At 37.8% G+C, this 17,057-nt stretch overlaps 2 pseudogenes; both read right to left on the bottom strand.

Moving 5' to 3' along the window:
- Window positions 1–1,621: 1,621 nt before the first annotated feature.
- Window positions 1,622–6,360, bottom strand: LOC132305188 (zeatin O-glucosyltransferase-like; annotated as a pseudogene).
- A 4,684-nt stretch (window positions 6,361–11,044) lies between these two features.
- Window positions 11,045–12,661, bottom strand: LOC132303624 (zeatin O-glucosyltransferase-like; annotated as a pseudogene).
- Window positions 12,662–17,057: the final 4,396 nt, after the last annotated feature.

The raw sequence follows: 17,057 nt of genomic DNA, 5'->3' as shown, positions 1-17,057 counted from the left end.
TTCTTATGAAAAACTCTCTCACACTCATAGGGCTTTTACCTCAAAAATCTCACTTGTTTATCCCGAGAAACATTCAGGAAGCTCTTGATGATCCGAATTGGAAGTTAGCAGTAATGGAAGAGATGAATGCTCTTAGAAGAAGTGGTACTTGGGAGATAGTTGATTTACCTAAGGAGAAAAGAATAGTAGGCTGCAAGTGGGTCTTTACTATGAAATGTAAAACTGATGGTAGCACAGAGAGGTACAAGGCAAGACTAGTAGCAAAAGGGTTCACCCAGACCTATGGAATTGATTATCAGGAAACTTTTGCTGCTATAGCCAAGATAAACTCAATTAGAATTTTGTTATCTTTGGCTGTGAATTTCAGCTCGCCATTACACTAGTTAGATGTAAAAAATGTCTTTTTAAATGGAGATCTTGGGAAGGAAGTCTTTATGAATCTACCACCTGGGTTTGAAGGAAAATTGAGACCTAATAAAGTCTGTAGACTGAAAAAATCTTTATATGGTCTCAAACAGTCCCCTAAAGCTTAGTTTGAGAGATTTAGGAGAGTTGTGAAGAATTGTGGCTACTGTCAGAGCCAAGCTGACCATACCATGTTCTACAAAGATAGTAGAAAAGGCAAGGTTGCAATCTTACTTGTCTATGTGGATGATATAGTCTTGACAGGTAATGACAATGAAGAATTGGAAAGACTACAAAAGAGACTTGCAACTGACTTTGAGATCCAAGATTTGGATACATTAAAATACTTTCTTTAAATGGAGTTTTCTAGATCCAAAGAAAGTATATTTGTGAATTAACATAAATATGTCCTTGATTTACTTAGTGAGACAGGTCTGTTAACATGTAAACCAGCCGAGACACCGATTGAGTCAAACCTTCTAAAGATGAAGAAGTTCTGAATAGAAAGCAGTATCAAAGACTTGTTGGAAAGACTGACGGTCAACTTCTGACTACTGCACCTTTGTTGGAGGTAACCTTGTCACTTGACAGAGTAAAAAACATAATGTGGTAGAAAGAAGTAGCGCAGAGGCCGAGTTTAGATCAGTTGCTCATGGAATTGTGAGGTGTTATGAATTAAACGACTATTGGAAGAATTAAAGGTCTCTAATCCGTTACCTATGAAATTGTACTGTGACAATAAAGTTGCTATCTCAATCACTCACAATCCAGTGCTTCATGACAGAATAACGCACGTGGAGGTAGATAAACACTTCATCAAGGAATAACTCAAAAATGGATTGATCTGTATGTCGTACATTCCGACTATAGAGCAAGTTACAGATGTGCTTACAAAGGGACTTCCTATAAGACAGTTCAACAAACTAATTGGTAAGCTGGTTATAGAAAATATCTTTAAACCAGCTTGAGGAGCAGTGTTCAAAAGGAAAGATTCGGTAGTAATACTACCAAATATTATTAGCTGTAAATAGAATATTGGTCAAATGCTGTAAATTAAGAAATTATAAATTAGGCCAGCTAGTTATTGTAACCAGTTTTTTGATTTTATGTGTGTATTCTCTCTTATAAATAAATTTTGTGTAAACTTATGAATTGTGAGCTAATATAGAAAAAATGTTTATTCCATATTTCTTTCCTTTCAAGTTTATATATATATATTTTATTTATTTATTCATTTTTTTGGTTGTCATGGGAACTTTATCTTTTACAAATGATAGACATGATATGTCAATAAATTTGTCCCAACTTTGGGAAATCAAGTGCATGTGCATATTGAAAAGCTGTTTTGTGTTTTGTTTTTTTTCCATTCCTTGTTATGCTGTAATATATATAAAATAATGTGTTCATTAACATGATGGAACACGAAGAAAAAAGAGACTTGCCGAATAAATAAAAAAAAAAACAGAACTTAGTAACTTTGATGAACGCTTAAGCTGTAGACCACTACAATTTGCTAGTGTCTCCACTATAAACTACAACTACTACAACAATTGTTTCATTCGTCAACTAAGTTCTGCAATCATGATTTTCTTGACAAATTATCAAACTTAGCTATGATCTGGTGATATGAACAATGAAAAAATCCAACTCCATGCGTGACACACCGCCTTCCCCCACCGACCGCTTGACAGCGCCACTCATTTCCACCACTCTCTTCCTCATATCATCTCCTTCCTTCGATGCCATCAATCTTGTCACAGCTGTTTCAACCGTTGATGAGCTTACCAACTCCTCGCGACGTGCCCTAACCTTGACCACTAGGCCAACCTCGAGTAACTTTGTTACGAGCATAGTGTTCATCGGCTGGTCTGAATGCATAGGCCATGCCGCTATTGGCACCCCCATACTGATGCTCTCCATGCATGAATTCCAACCACAGTTACTCATGCCTCCTGTGGATTCGTGTCCGAGAATTTGCAATTGAGGTGCCCAATCTCTCACCACCAATCCCTTTCCTTCCACTCTTTCTTCAAATCCTTTTGGCAGCTGAGCTCTTCTTGTTTCTCCCGCAAACACATCGCCTTTGTCCGCATCCCTCAATATCCAAAAAAACTTCTGCTCGCTTCGTTCCAGTTCAATCGCGAGCTCTTTGATTTGTTCATCACTCAATGAAGTTGTCGTCCCAAAAGACACAAATATCACCGAGTTTGGGACCTGTTTGTCCAGCCATTCCAAGCATTTGTGGCGTTGATCATTTGGCTTCTTTTCATCAGATACTTCCACCGGATTGAATGGTCCAATAGCCCATTGCTTCATGTTTTGGGTATTCTCTTCTCTTGCAAGTAAATCAATAAATACCCCTTCTCCTTCTATTGCCTTGCATGAGTTGTATAGATAACCAGAGCTGAAGTTCCAGCAATTAATTTGGATGTGAAGAAATTCCACAAACTCTGGAACTTAACCAAGGTTGTTAAAATCAGGATTCTACGCAGAATTGTTTTGGTCTCCGTAGAATCGGAATCGTAGAATCGGATCGTGAATCGTAAAATTCTACCAAATTGTGAAAAAACAATTGAAACTAACTTCTAAAACAATAAGATCTGTAAAATATAATAAAAATAAGGCCAAAACACACCACCAAATATATCTAACCTCAACATAGCCCATCAAGGAATAAAATTTGACATTTAAGAGATATTTTTTGCCTCGTAAATAAGTAAAATGACTTCCCCCAAATTTTTTTACCCTCCCCCAAATTGTGCACAATTAATATTATACTTAAAAAAAATTCTATAGATAAATAAAAAATAGAAAACCTCATTCACATTTCTATTATGAAGCATTTCATTATTAGGGGAGCAAAAAATATATAGATAAATAAAAAATAAAAAACCTCAAACACAGTTACACAGACATTTACTTCTTACACCCTATCAGCTAAAGGCCCAATAATTTCTTTTTTATTTGGAAAAATATGGACGGCAACCCCGAGAGGCGGAATCCCCTTTTCTAACTGAGATCACGAACTACTACACTAGAGCTTTCCCTTTAGGGCATCAGTTGTCACTTCCAATTATGGCCTTTGGGCTGTCTTTTATTTTGAATAGAGTCTTATGCTTAATCTGCCTCCACAAACGAAGAGGAGCGATAAAGAAGAGGGGAGCAGTGACAAAGAAGAGGGGATCAGTGACACGAAGAGCGACTAGAGGGGAGCGATCAGTGACCGACGAAGACTAGCGACCTGCGAGCAGCGACCGATGAAGCAACGACCGACGAAGACCAGCGACCGGCGATTAACGATGAAGACCAGCAACCAATTCTACCAGCGAGCGAGTAAGGACGAAGGTATCATGTTTTACCTATTTATGTGATTTTAATATGACTTCTGTGACTGTCCAGTGAATTTCCCTCTTCTCTTCACCTATTGTATAGTCGGAGTGATGAAACCTTTACGATTCATGATTGAATAACAATCTTTGGCGTACGTGTATTATGAAATTGGGGTTAGTCTTTGAAAGTGTATTATGAAATTTGTAGAATTGATTAAATCGTATAGTATGTGGACCGATTCTACCCTGATTCTACTAATTGAACGATTTTGTTACAATTTGGATCGATTTTGTATTTTGAATCGTAGAATCGTGTTATTTTATAACTCAGAATCGTGATTTTGATAACCATGAGTTAAACAGCCTTCCTGGGAAGGAGGTCTTGGAGTATTTTGACATCAAGTGGGAAAGGTTTTCCCATTATTTCCCGGAAGTAGAAGAAAGTAGCGAAAGCTGAGACACTATGGAACATGTAGGACTCAGTGTTTGGGATACAAGTGACATTCTGAACAACAGAAGACATCATGGAGTCATGAATGATGATAACTCGTTTTGTAGTGGAGGAGAGCACGCAAAAAATGGCGGCTGTGGGTTGGCGAAACTGTGTTAAGGCTTCAAATAATGGTTGAAGATGGGAGGGAAATTGAATGGAGGCATTGGGGTTGGGAGGAGGAGAGATAAAAGAAAGGTTTGACAACTCATGGAAATGGATGTTGGGATGTCGAGAGGGTTCCAACCATGGACGCGAAGCTTGACTTGGCAGATGTGGGTGGTGGTGGAGACATAGTGGACCGGTATGTTATAGGAGGAGATGAGTCGGGAGAGTTGGAGGAACTGGTTGAGATGGCCTTGTGCTGGAAGGGGGACCATTACTATAACAACTTGGGCTTCTTTTAGGCCATTTTGGTAATCCAAGGAAGAGTTCTTGCTAAAACTAGAGAGTAGTATTGTGAATTAAGGCCAATAACAGGTATATAAGCAGGGACTACCAGGTATTGCTTTTCTTCATCCTGTTGGATATTGTAGAATATATGAAGTAAAAAGAATCAAATACATGACTAAAACGTGAGTTGTATATGAGGAGGGTGATACAAATCATGGTACTGAAAGCTGTGAGTCATTTATTCCCTTTCGCTAGGACCCCTACCTAATCCATTTTAGAAGTTAGGTGAGGTCTCATGGATAAGTTCTCTTTATCAACACAACTAATGACGCTTACTCGCAATGAGGATATCTTACTCTTTAGGTTTAAGTTTAAACTAAATTATTCTTCAATTTCAAAGTGTCTATTTCATGGCTCCAAATGCAACATTATTTTTCAGAAATCATCACTATCAAATCCTTTTCAACACGTGATCTAGGCTTAAAGTTTGGTCCAAAAAAAATATGAGCTCAAATTTGGCAGGTTATTGAATAATAATAGTATTTGGATTCAAGTTGAGCTTGAACTTGAATTGTCAGTACTCGGCTAGGTTGAATCAAATCAATTGCAACTTTACTTTAAGACTGCCAATTTGGAGCTATTCCATCTTCTATACCCTAGACACGTTAATATTTCCAAATGATGATGCCATTGCTGCTCTAATCCTAATTCTTGAAGAATCTAGTCTCCATATAAATATCCACGTTTTTTTTTTGGTTATGGAAACTTTATCCCTATATTTCGTTGTCATGTAAACTTTATCTTTAAACGATATATATATATATATATATATATATATGATATGTCAGTAAATTTGTCGTAACTTTGGGAGATCAAGTGCATGTTCTTGCTTACATATAACTTTAGCTTTTTTGAATAGAGAATCTTTCTGTTCAATTCAGGTTGGATGAACTTCATCCAACCCGGTGGTGTTGCCCAATCAATTTAAGATAAGTGTGTTTGGCCTATAAAAGTGGTCGGTTCCGATGGAACTGGATGGGCGTGCCAAGAACTGCAATAGTTCCGAAGAGAGATCCAAACAATATTCCAGAAGGAAGATTGCGAGACCAGGCGACTGTGATGAGGTCTGAAATGAACACCTCATGGTTCTTTTTGCCTTTGATAAAGGACTTCGTGATAGTTAACTGGCTAGGAAGAACTACGTTACTTATGAAAGTAAAGCAATTGATTGTAAAATTATCTAATGAAAAGTAAAGTGCAGGATTAAAACTAATCATATTGAAAGTGCATTGCAATAAAAAGTAATATTGTATTGAAATGCTGTTTTGGCATTCAGCAGGCCTTCTAAGTTATAATATCATGCCCTATTTATAGAATTTAGTAATGGTAGCTTGCATGTAACTGCTTGTTTTCTAGGCTACCATGTGTCCCATAATTTTGCATGTAACCGCTTGTTTCCTAGGATACCATGTGTCCCATGATTTTGAATGTAACCACTTGTAACCGCTTACTTCCTTGGCTGTCATGTGTCCCAAGATTTTCCACTGGAACGTTATAGTACCTTTCCATTGGAATCGACTCGCTTCCTAGGCTGCCATGTGTCCCATAACTTTGCATGTAACCGCTTGTAACCACTCGCTTCCTAGGCTGCCATGTGTCCCATGACTTTGCATATAACCGCTCACTTCCTTGACTGCCAAGTGTCCCAAGACTTTCTACTGGAACATCATAGTACCTTTCCATTAGAATCAACCACCTTCTTAGGCTGCCATATGTCTTATGACTTTACATATAACCGCTTACTTCCTTGGCTACCATGTGTCCCAAGACTTTCCACTGGAATATCGCAGTACCTTTCCATTGGAATTGATCAGAGCAGTCTTCCTCTAGAAAGTGGAAAAATAGGGTGTAAACATTGCCTCCCAAATTTGATGTGCCTGATATTCTTTGAAGAATTGTAAGGCATATCAAATTTTAGATGTGAGTGAGAATTTGCTATGTGATATTCCTATTGTTAAGGAATTGAATAACTAAAACTTTTTAGCCGGAATATACCATTGGGCCGAAAACTTTAAACGGCTTATTTAACTAAGACGAAGATTTGAAGCCTCACATCTAATTTTGTTGCCCCCTAGGGTCTGGAGGTTTACGAGGATGACGAATTTGTACATCCTTAGGCCAAATACATAGTTAATTGGTTAAGTTTTGCCCCCAAAAAATCACAAGATGTGAATTTAAGACAAATAAAGTACTAGCATTTTTTTTTCGAAATTGGAAGAAAAATACTATGACCTTTATATTCTTCATGTGGAAGAATATACAACGATTGAGAAGCTTATGCCGTTTCTGAAGGAAAAACTGACTGTGAAAAATCTTCTTCAAATGGAAGAAGTGGTAACGGCTTCCTATGGAAAGGTTTGTCGACCTTCCTCATGGCCACGCCATAGTCTTGCTAGGAGAAGTTAGTAAGTTGGCTTGTATTTTTTGGCCAACCTTTGGGTAGGTTGGCCATTGGATGCCCCCCAAACATCACTGGAATTGGGGTTGGGTTTGCCAAAGGAATACTCCTCCGGCGGATTGGATTTACTCCTTGATCAGGAGGTTTCCTTAGAGGGCGTTGCGTTTCGAATGCCATTGGAAAGGCCATAAGTGGCCTTGGTGGTATGTTTGTAGGTTATTGAATGTTCGAAAGTGGAACATTCTGTTGGACCTGAGATTGAAGTTGCTGGACTGCTGCTGATGGAGGGTTCTGTATCTCAGTTGGAACCTGCACCTGTAATGGAAATGGTTGAGCTATTGCTGGTGGAAGGTTCTGCACTTGAGAGTCCACTTGAAGTGGAACTTAAACTGCTGGTGGAATCGACTTCACTGCTGTTGGAATTGACACCATAGGTTGGGGTAATGAGTTTGTATTTTCTGGCCAACCTTTGGGTAAGTTGGTCATTGGATGCCCTCCAAACACCACTAGAATTGGGTTTGGGTCTATCAAAGGAATACTCCTCTGGCGAATTGGATTTACTCCTTGATCAGGAGATTTTTTTGGAAGAGGTTGTCCCCTGCCTGCCATAGGAAAAACCTAAGGTGGCCTTTGAGGAATGGCAACAGGTGGCTGCATATTCTGTTGAGTAAAATTAGGTGGAAAGGACGGCTGATTTCCTAATTGGCCATTCTGAGCCGTACCCTGATAAGACCCAAAATAATGCACATTATTAGTAAAAACATCATGGCAAACCTATTAGGGTATAACCATCAAGGCTGGATTTTGTACATGCTGTGTCACTGGAATAAGCATCAATTGTGCAGGTGGCACTTGCACTATCTGCACCTGTGGTATGGTATGCACATATTGATGGAAATGACTACCCTTAATAAACGTACTTGGCCTATTCACCGGAATGACTGATTATTGAGTAGTATTAGGTGAAAAGTACAGCTGACTTCCGATTGACCAGCCTGAGCCGTACCCTGACAAGACCTAAAATGATGCACATTATTAGTAAAAACATCATGGAAACCTGTTGGGGTATAACCACTAAGGCTGGATTCTGCACATACTGCATCACTGGAATGGGCATCAATTGTGCAAGTGGCACCTGCACTGTCTGCACCTGTGACATAACTCGAAAATATTGTTCACGTTCTTCGGCTACCCTTAGGTATCTTTGGTAGCACACTTTACGTAGGTAGTACATGTCACATTCTTCGTCCCTCATTCGATAGTACTCTTCACGTTCAAAGCTTAGATATGCCATAAGAAATATATTTTCCCAATTGTCCCACCAGGCGTGCCACTATGTTTGGCCTGTAAAAGTGGTCGGTTCCGATTGGAACTGGATGGACGTGCCAGGAACTGCAGTAGTTCTGAAGAGAGATTTAAACAATATTCCAGAAGGAAGATTGCGAGACCAAGTGACTGTGATGAGGTCTGGAATGAACACCTCAGGGTTCTTTTTTCCTTTGATAAAAGACTTCGAGATAGTTAATTGGCTAGGAAGAATTACATTACTTATGAAAGTAAAGGAATTGACTGTAAAATTATCTAGTGAAAAGTAAAGTGCATGACTAAAACTAATCATATTGAAAGTGCATTACAGTGAAAAGTAATATTGTATTGAAATGTTGTGTTTGGCGTTAAGCAGGCCTTCTAAGTTACAATATTATTCCTTATTTATAGAATTTAGTAATGGTAGCTTGTATGTAACCGCTTGTTTCCTAGGTTACCATGTGTCCCATAATTTTACATGTAACCACTTGTTTCCTAGGTTGCTATGTGTCCTATGATTTTGCATATAACCGCTTATTTCCTTGGCTGCCATGTGTCCAAAAACTTTCCACTGGAACGTCGTACTACTTTTCATTGAAATCGACTTGCTTCCTAGGCTGCCATGTGTCCCATGACTTTGTATGTATCCGCTTGCTTCCTAGGATGCCATGTGTCTTATGACTTTACATGTAACCACTTGTAACCGCTCGCTTCCTAGGTTGCCATGTGTCCCATGACTTTACATATAACTATTTATAATCGCTCACTTCCTTGGCTGCCAAATGTCCTAAGACTTTCTACTAGAACATCATTGTACCTTTCCATTAGAATCGACCAGCTTCCTAGGCTGCCATGTGTCCCATGACTTTGCATGTAATAGCTTACTTCCTAGGCTGCCATGTGTCCCATGACTTTGCATGTAATAGCTTACTTCCTTGACTGCCATGTGTCCCAAAACTTTCCATTGGAACATCGTAGTACCTTTCCATTGGAATTGACCATAGCAATCTTATTCTGAAAAGTGGAAAAATAGGATGTAAACAAAGTGTTCAAAAGTATAGTTAAAATTAAATTGGATATTATCTAACTATTCGAGTTTGACTCGTTACTTTAACATTTTACTTTTGAGGGGTGCTACAAGCCTACAATGCCCAACCACTGTTCACCCGCCACTTGCCAACTCCTTATACGTGGCCGTCTAACGTGCTAATTTTTGCTTTCTTCTTCACCGAGGTCCAAGCTGCCCAGCCTCTCCTAATCAACGCAGATGTCTAAGTTGCCGACCCTCTCCAAATCAATGCAGATGTCTATGCTGCCGACCCTCTCCAAATCATCCTCAGCTTCCTCATCTTCCCCCCTTTTTTCTTGGTTGAATCGGATCCCCTTTCCCTCTCCCTCATCTCCTTTTCACTCTAATAGATCGACGACGAATCCATTTTTCCGGCGAACATTCCGCGACCACCGGTGAATCCATCTTCTCCGTTAAAATTATCTTTATCTCTTTAGTAATCTCTCTCTCTAAAAACCATTACCTAAAACAGGGACCCATTTTCGTTGTCAAAAAATATATATATATGGTGATCCATTTAGTTTCTCAAACTCTTAATGAAATTGGGGTTGATCCATCTCCATCTACAAATCCAAAGAGTTCAATCCATCACCTTCTATGGCCACCACTTCAATCTCACCTCAGATTCAGACGCTCGTTACCCTCCTCAACAAACCAACCAAAAACAAACCCAATGAGACAAGCATATATATACATATATATGTATATCAATATAGAGATTTGTTGTGTGTGTATATTATTATGTAGATAAAGAGTGAGTAGAGAGAGGGGGGTTTTTGGTACATTGTTGATGGGTCTTCTGGGTTCTGATTTGGTTTTCAAGGTCACATTTATGATATAGAGAAAACATTGATGGTGGTGGGGTTCGCCGGTGAGGTAGGGGGTGGTGACGATGGTGAGTGACTCGACGGGTGGTCGCTTGGTAATGGTAGCTACGGCCGATGGGTGCAACCGGTGAGCCCAGAGAGGTATTGGGCAGTCGTCGGTGTTTGCAGAAGAAGCGACTGTTGGGTAGCTGTAGCCAATATATACGGGCCAGAAACGGCTAGACTAGACCAGTGCTAAGTCAAAGCTGGCAGGAAAGGAGTGCCGGATGTCCCCTCCTTTCGCACGCTACTTGCTGGATCTCCCTTCGTTTCTGTACTTGGAGTTACGTTGGAGAGAGAGAGATGAGAGAAAGTAGAAAGAGGTAACAGAAAGGGAAGGGGAGGGTGTCGTAGGAGCAGGTGGGGGCGAGGATGATGGGATCCCCTCTCAGATCTGGCAGCTGCAGACGAAAGGGATGCGGAAGTTGTGTTTGTTGATGTTGCAGAAGTTGTGTTTGTTGATGTGGTTTTGGTTGTCGTAGTCGATTTGAGTTGCCGAATTTTTTTGACCATGAATAGAATGAATGAGGAAGGGGTCAAAGCCAAATAGTTGAGTAATACTCAATTTAAATCTAAGTTTGCTTTTAGACACTGGTCTTAAATTGATTGAATTATGTCACCAAATTTAATGAAGTTCGTTCAACCTAAAATAGCCTTTGTTTTCCCTTTTTCCTTTCTATATTATGTTTTAATATATTTAAAATATTGTATTTGTCTTATGAATTAACATGATGACACCCGAACAAATGATGACTTTATTAACACTTAAAGCTTTGGACTACACCAACATCAACTAAGTTTTTATTTATTTTTTTATTGTATTTGTCTTATGAATTAACATGATGAAACACGAACAAATGATGACTTTATTGACGCTTAAAGCTTTGGACTACACCAACATCAACTAAGTTTTTTTTTTTTTTTTTTTCTAAATTTCTTGACAAATTAACCAACCTATCTATGATCTGGTGATATGTGCAACGAAAGAATCCAACTCCATGCGTGACACACCGCCTTCCTCCACCGACTGCTTGACAGCGCCACTCATTTCCACCACTCTCTTCCTCAAGTAATCTCCTTCCTTTGACACCATCAATTTTTTCACAGCTGTTTCAACCGTGATGAGCTTACCAACTCATCACGACGCGCCCAATCCTTGACCACTAGGCCAACCTTGAGCAACTTTGTTATGAGCATAGTGTTCCTCGGCTGGTCTGAATGCACAGGCCATGCCTCAATTGGCACTCCCATACTAATGCTCTCCATGCATGAATTCCAACCACAGTGACTCATGAACCCTCCTGTTGATTCGTGTCCGAGAATTTGCAATTGAGGTGCCCAATCTCTCACCACCATTCCCTTTCCTTCCACTCTTTCTTCAAACCCTTTTGGCAGTTGAGCTCTTCTTGTTTCTCCCACAAACACATCTCCTTTTTCTGCATCTCTCAATACCCAAATGAACTTCTGCTCACTTCGTTCCAGTCCAAGCGCGAGCTCTTTGATTTGTTCGTCTCTCAATGAAGTTGTCGTCCCAAAAGACACAAATATCCCCGAGTTTGGGGCCTGTTTGTCCAGCCATTCCAAGCATTTGTGGCGTTGAGTTTCATCAGATACTTCCACTGGATTGAATGGTCCAATTGCCCATTGCTTTACGCTTTTGGCTGTAATCTCTTCTCTTGCAAGAAAATCAAGAAATACACCTTCTATTGCCTTGCATGTGTTGAATAGATAACCAGAACTAAAGTTTAAGTAATTAGTTTGCGTGTCAACAAGTTCTATGAACTCTGGAGTGAAACATCCTTCCATGGAAGGAAGGTCTTCGACTATTTTGGCATCAAGTGGGAAGGGTTTTCCCAATATTTCCCACAAGTAGAGAAAGTAGCGAAAGCCGAAACACTATGGAACATGTAGGACTCAGCGTTTGGGATACAAGTGACATCCTGAACAACAGAAGACATCATGAAGTCATGAATGAAAAATGGCCGCAGTGGGTTGGCGAAGCTGTGTTAAGGCTTCAAATAATGGTTGGAGATGGGAGGGAAATTGAATGGAGGCATTGGGGTTGGGAGGAGAGATACAAGCAGGGGTTGACAACTCATGGAAATGGATGTTGGCGATGTCGAGAGGGTTCCAACCATGGACGCGAAGCTTGGCTTGGCGGATGTGGGTGGCGGTGCAGACATAGTGGACCGGTATGTCATAGGAGGAGATGAGTCGGGAGAGTTGGAGCAGCTGGTTGAGATGGCTCTGTGCTGGAAGAGGGACCATTACTACAACAACTTCGGTTTGTTTTAGACCATTTTGGTCATGGTTTTTATGATGGTAGTGGTGGTCAGCCATGGAAGAGTTCTTTCTTTCTAAGACCAAGAAAATTTTATTCTGAATTATGGCCAATAACATATATATATATATATATATATATATATATATATATATATATATAAGCTCGGGTTTCAAATTCAGAGATTAATCCAACTTTGCTATGATAAGCTTTATTATTGAACCAAACAAAAGGTAATTTTTTAAAGAGTAGTGTTAGGGACGTTAGGATATATATATATATATATAATATATTGAATTTAGGACTTTTGTTGGTGGTGATGATCTCAATTTCAATGTCTATCTTTTTGTTATCCACTCAACGTCATTGTTGTGGAAAATAAAAGAACACCTTTAATGAACGTGCAGTTACTTGGATTATATTTGATTGTCAAATATAAAATTATGTATTGGAACTTGTGCCAAAAAGAGTTAGTAAATTGGTAGCAATCAACTTCAGGGCACGAGCCAGAGTTGGAGGCATGGTTGGTTGTATTGTTTAATTTGTAATTTTTTTTAAGAGTTTAATATTATTACACACTTTTATGAATTATATAAATCGATTAATTTATATTGATATTTACTTAAATTTATTACACCGGAATTATAAATCATGTTATGTATTGGAACTTGTGCCAAAAAGAGTTAGTAAATTGGTAGCAATCAACTTCAGGGCACGAGCCAGAGTTGGAGGCATGGTTGGTTGTATTGTTTAATTTGTAATTTTTCTTAAGAGTTTAATATTATTACACACTTTTATGAATTATATAAATCGATTAATTTATATTGATATTTACTTAAATTTATTACACCGGAATTATAAATCATGGTTGTAAGGTTGTGCAATGAATAGCGAATATATATCACACATGATTAATTAACAAGTCATTCCAAACATCCCCTAAAGGTATTGCTTTTATTGTGGAGATGCCTAAAAGGAATCTTAGCTGTCCACGTATCTTCAATTCTCATCAATTTATTCACGTCTTTTTCTGCCTAGAAATAACCTCCTGACGTAAATAACAAGTAGAGTAAGGCGTCAATGAGACCCACATAAGCTTTTCATTGGTATGGTTTCTACAGTTGTTTATTTATTTATTTTTAAAAAAATTGGCATCAACGGGATGATTTCAGCAGCTGCCGAACCAATTAAATTAGAAAATTGAGTTTTAATTAAATTAGAAAATTGAGTTTTAGGCCGAATCAAACAGCTAAAAATGGAGTTTTGAGTTCATGTGGAATATGAATGCATCAAATGACCACAAAATCTCTCTGCTGGTTGTTTTGGATTTTGCTAAGTTATAATATATAATATTATGTCAAAATGAATTAATCAAACAAAAAAAATATTTCCAACTAATATTATAATTTATGATGTGGACATTATAACAAAAAGTATACCTGGTGAAAAATGTCATAGAAATCGCATTCTCTCAATTTTGTTGCATGGAATTGGATGTTATTTTAATCCATACTCTAGTATTTTTCATTTTCCAAATGAGTTTTGATTGAATTTAACTTTTGTGAGGCAAGTTATATTTTGTTAGAGGCTATATTATTTCACACACTAGTAATTTTTGTAAAGAGCAAATTCAGCGTACAAGATTCTCATTATTTCGGGATTTGGGAAGTATAAGATGTATGCATTTTTTCTTCCTATGTAAAAATAATATTTCCTTATTCCAAAATCATGATATTCATGTTACAATGGAACAACTTAATGCAGTTTTGGGGGGGCGGGGGGTGTTGTGCAATGTTAAGAGAAAAATAAAATTATTTAAAGGAGTAAAAGAAAAAAAAAAAAATAAGAAAAAGGGGAAAAAATGAAAAAGACTAATGACAACTTAAAAAGGAAACCATTAAAATTTAATTTAACAAGGAAAATTTTAACTTTTTTAAGGAATTTGAAGAGTAAATTAGGAAAAAAATTAGAAAAATAAGAGATAATTTTAAAAACTAATAATTTTAGGGGGGGCATTATATAAAAAATTCCATATATACACATAAAATATTAAAAAAATTCTATATGTATAGTGGGGCAAGTGGCCCCCGGGCATACACTGGCTTCGCCCTTGGTTTCAAATGTCTTCTATATCCTAAAAACGTAAGCTATTCAAATTTTCTCATGCCATCAAATGGCATGTAAATATTTCAAAATATAATAGAAAAGGGTAGTAATAGAATAACTTCTTTTTTTGAGCAACTTTGAGGGAGTAGGTCGATTTTTTTTTTTTTTTTCTTTTCCTCTTTAGTTGGGACTCAACTACACTGTCTCCACTGAGGTTCAAACTCTTGACCTCCCTTTGAGAAGTAGGAGCCTTATACCGCTAGGCCACAGGCCTGTTGGTGAATAGGTCGATTTTCTTCCTAGCTTTTGAATTAATATTTATGGATATAATTTGTGGTGACATTTAAGACTACAAAACGGCCAAATTGAATTATTGTTGATGTTAAAGTGTTGACCCTACAATTTTATTCATAGAAATTTTCAACTATTGCAACAAATACAGGAGAATTTACTTGTTTTGATGGAAAATCATGATCAAGTGTTAATGGTCTATAATCATATAATATATATTTTTTTGAAGTAAAAATATCAAACAACTTTAGTCAATTTTGGCCAGGGATGTAAGTAAAGTGAGAATTGGAAGGAGTTGAGAATATATCTAATTTTTTTGCTGAGAAGATTAAACTGATTAGACAGAAATTGATTACAGCTCAGAGCTGACAGAAGCGTTATGCAAATAGGCTGAGACGGCATTTATCCTTTGAGGTGGGGGACCATATCTTTCTGAGGGTCGTTCTAAGAAAGGATTGATGAGGTTTGGGAAGAGTACTAGCAAGTTATCGCCACAATTTATTAGGCCTTTTGAGATTCTAGATAGTGTAGAGAGGTTGCCTACAGACTTGAGTTGCCACCATAGATGGATAGAATCTATAATGTTTTTCATGTGCCGATCTTACGTAAGTATGAGCTGGATCCATCTCACGTTTTCAGTTAGGTTGATGTGGATATTGATAAGGATATTTCTTACGAGGAGGGACTAGTTTAGATCATTAACACAAGGCAGAAGGTGTTGAGGGATAAGACGATACCGCTAGTGAAGGTTCTATGGAGACATCACGGAGTCGAGGAGGCTACTTGGGAACGGGAGCAAGAAGTTCATCCAAGTACCCAGAGCTATTTTCTTCCCCTGGCTTGATTTTGGGGACAAAATCTCTTTAAGTTAGGGAGATTGCAATGTTTTTCGATTTTCTATTTTTCTGGTTATTTTTTGATTTTTTGGATTTATTTATTTTTCTTGCCTCGTTTGTGCGTGCCACGTACCTGTTAGCGTGACATGTAGTTTTGGAGAATAGTTTGGAGACATTTTTTTTGAGTTTGTGACTCTTAGAAATGTATTTGGGGTCATTTTGACAATTTTTGAATTTTTTGTCCAAGAGGTCTGTGTGGGTCTACACCCGAATTTTTCGCACTCGGGATTATTTTTCGAGGTCATTGTAGTGCATGTATATTATTTGGTGTATATCTAGGTGGTTATGTGCTTAAATTAGACTAATTGTAACATGTTTGGTGTGTTTATATATATAAAGGGAAAATTTGACATTATGGGGTCAATGTGGACCCCACTTGACCATGGGATTATATATAAGTACCATATAATCAAATTTGTGGCCATTCTTTCTTCTTCCACAGCCGAACCATACACTCTTTCCCTAAAAATATGTCTCTCTTTTTATCTACAAGCTTCAAGGCTTGATTTCACCTATTTCTACTTGGATTTGAACTTTGCTATTGAAGGCAAAGTTGATGAGCACGACGAAAGCTGCAATTTGATCGCAGACGATTTTCAATTGGACAACTTTAGAATGTAAAAAGTTTGGGGATTTTGGGGCTTTGGCTTGGATCTTGATGTAGGGGTTTCTAAAGCTCGATTTCTTTGATTCTTGTGAATTATTTTCTTAATAATTTTACCATAGCATGTTAAATTGTAAGCTTTGTTCATGTCTATTAAGGCATAAATGTGTGTAAAGCAAGATTGTTGTGCTATAAGTGATTGTGTAAAATTAAATGGTATTTATAATATGGTGAAGATATACACTTGAATGATATTATTACATGCTTTACATGTTTAAAATACCATGAGTGATAAGTTTATTGAATGATAAATTATTGAGTTACTTATATTTAAAGCATGCAAGTATGATTATGGTTCAATGTGTGAATTTTCATATTAGTATGACATTGAAATATATGTAACATTCATAGCATTGACATTGGGGTTGAAATGGGAAATTGATTTTTTTTTTTTTTTTAATGAACAAGTGGTTTGGGAAGGATTTTTGAAAAGAAGTTTGCGAAAACTAGACGGCAAGGAATTTCCTTGTGTCCGTAGTGTTAATGGCACCTAGAGGGGACGTA

This window comes from Cornus florida, unplaced genomic scaffold (genome assembly GCF_030987335.1).
Source record: "Cornus florida cultivar Cherokee Brave unplaced genomic scaffold, ASM3098733v1 CherokeeBrave_3.0.0_Hap2_Chr04, whole genome shotgun sequence".
Classification (NCBI taxonomy): Eukaryota; Viridiplantae; Streptophyta; class Magnoliopsida; order Cornales; family Cornaceae; genus Cornus; species Cornus florida.
The sequence above is the reverse complement of the archived record's forward strand: the minus strand, read 5'-3'. Positions and strand labels throughout refer to the sequence as shown.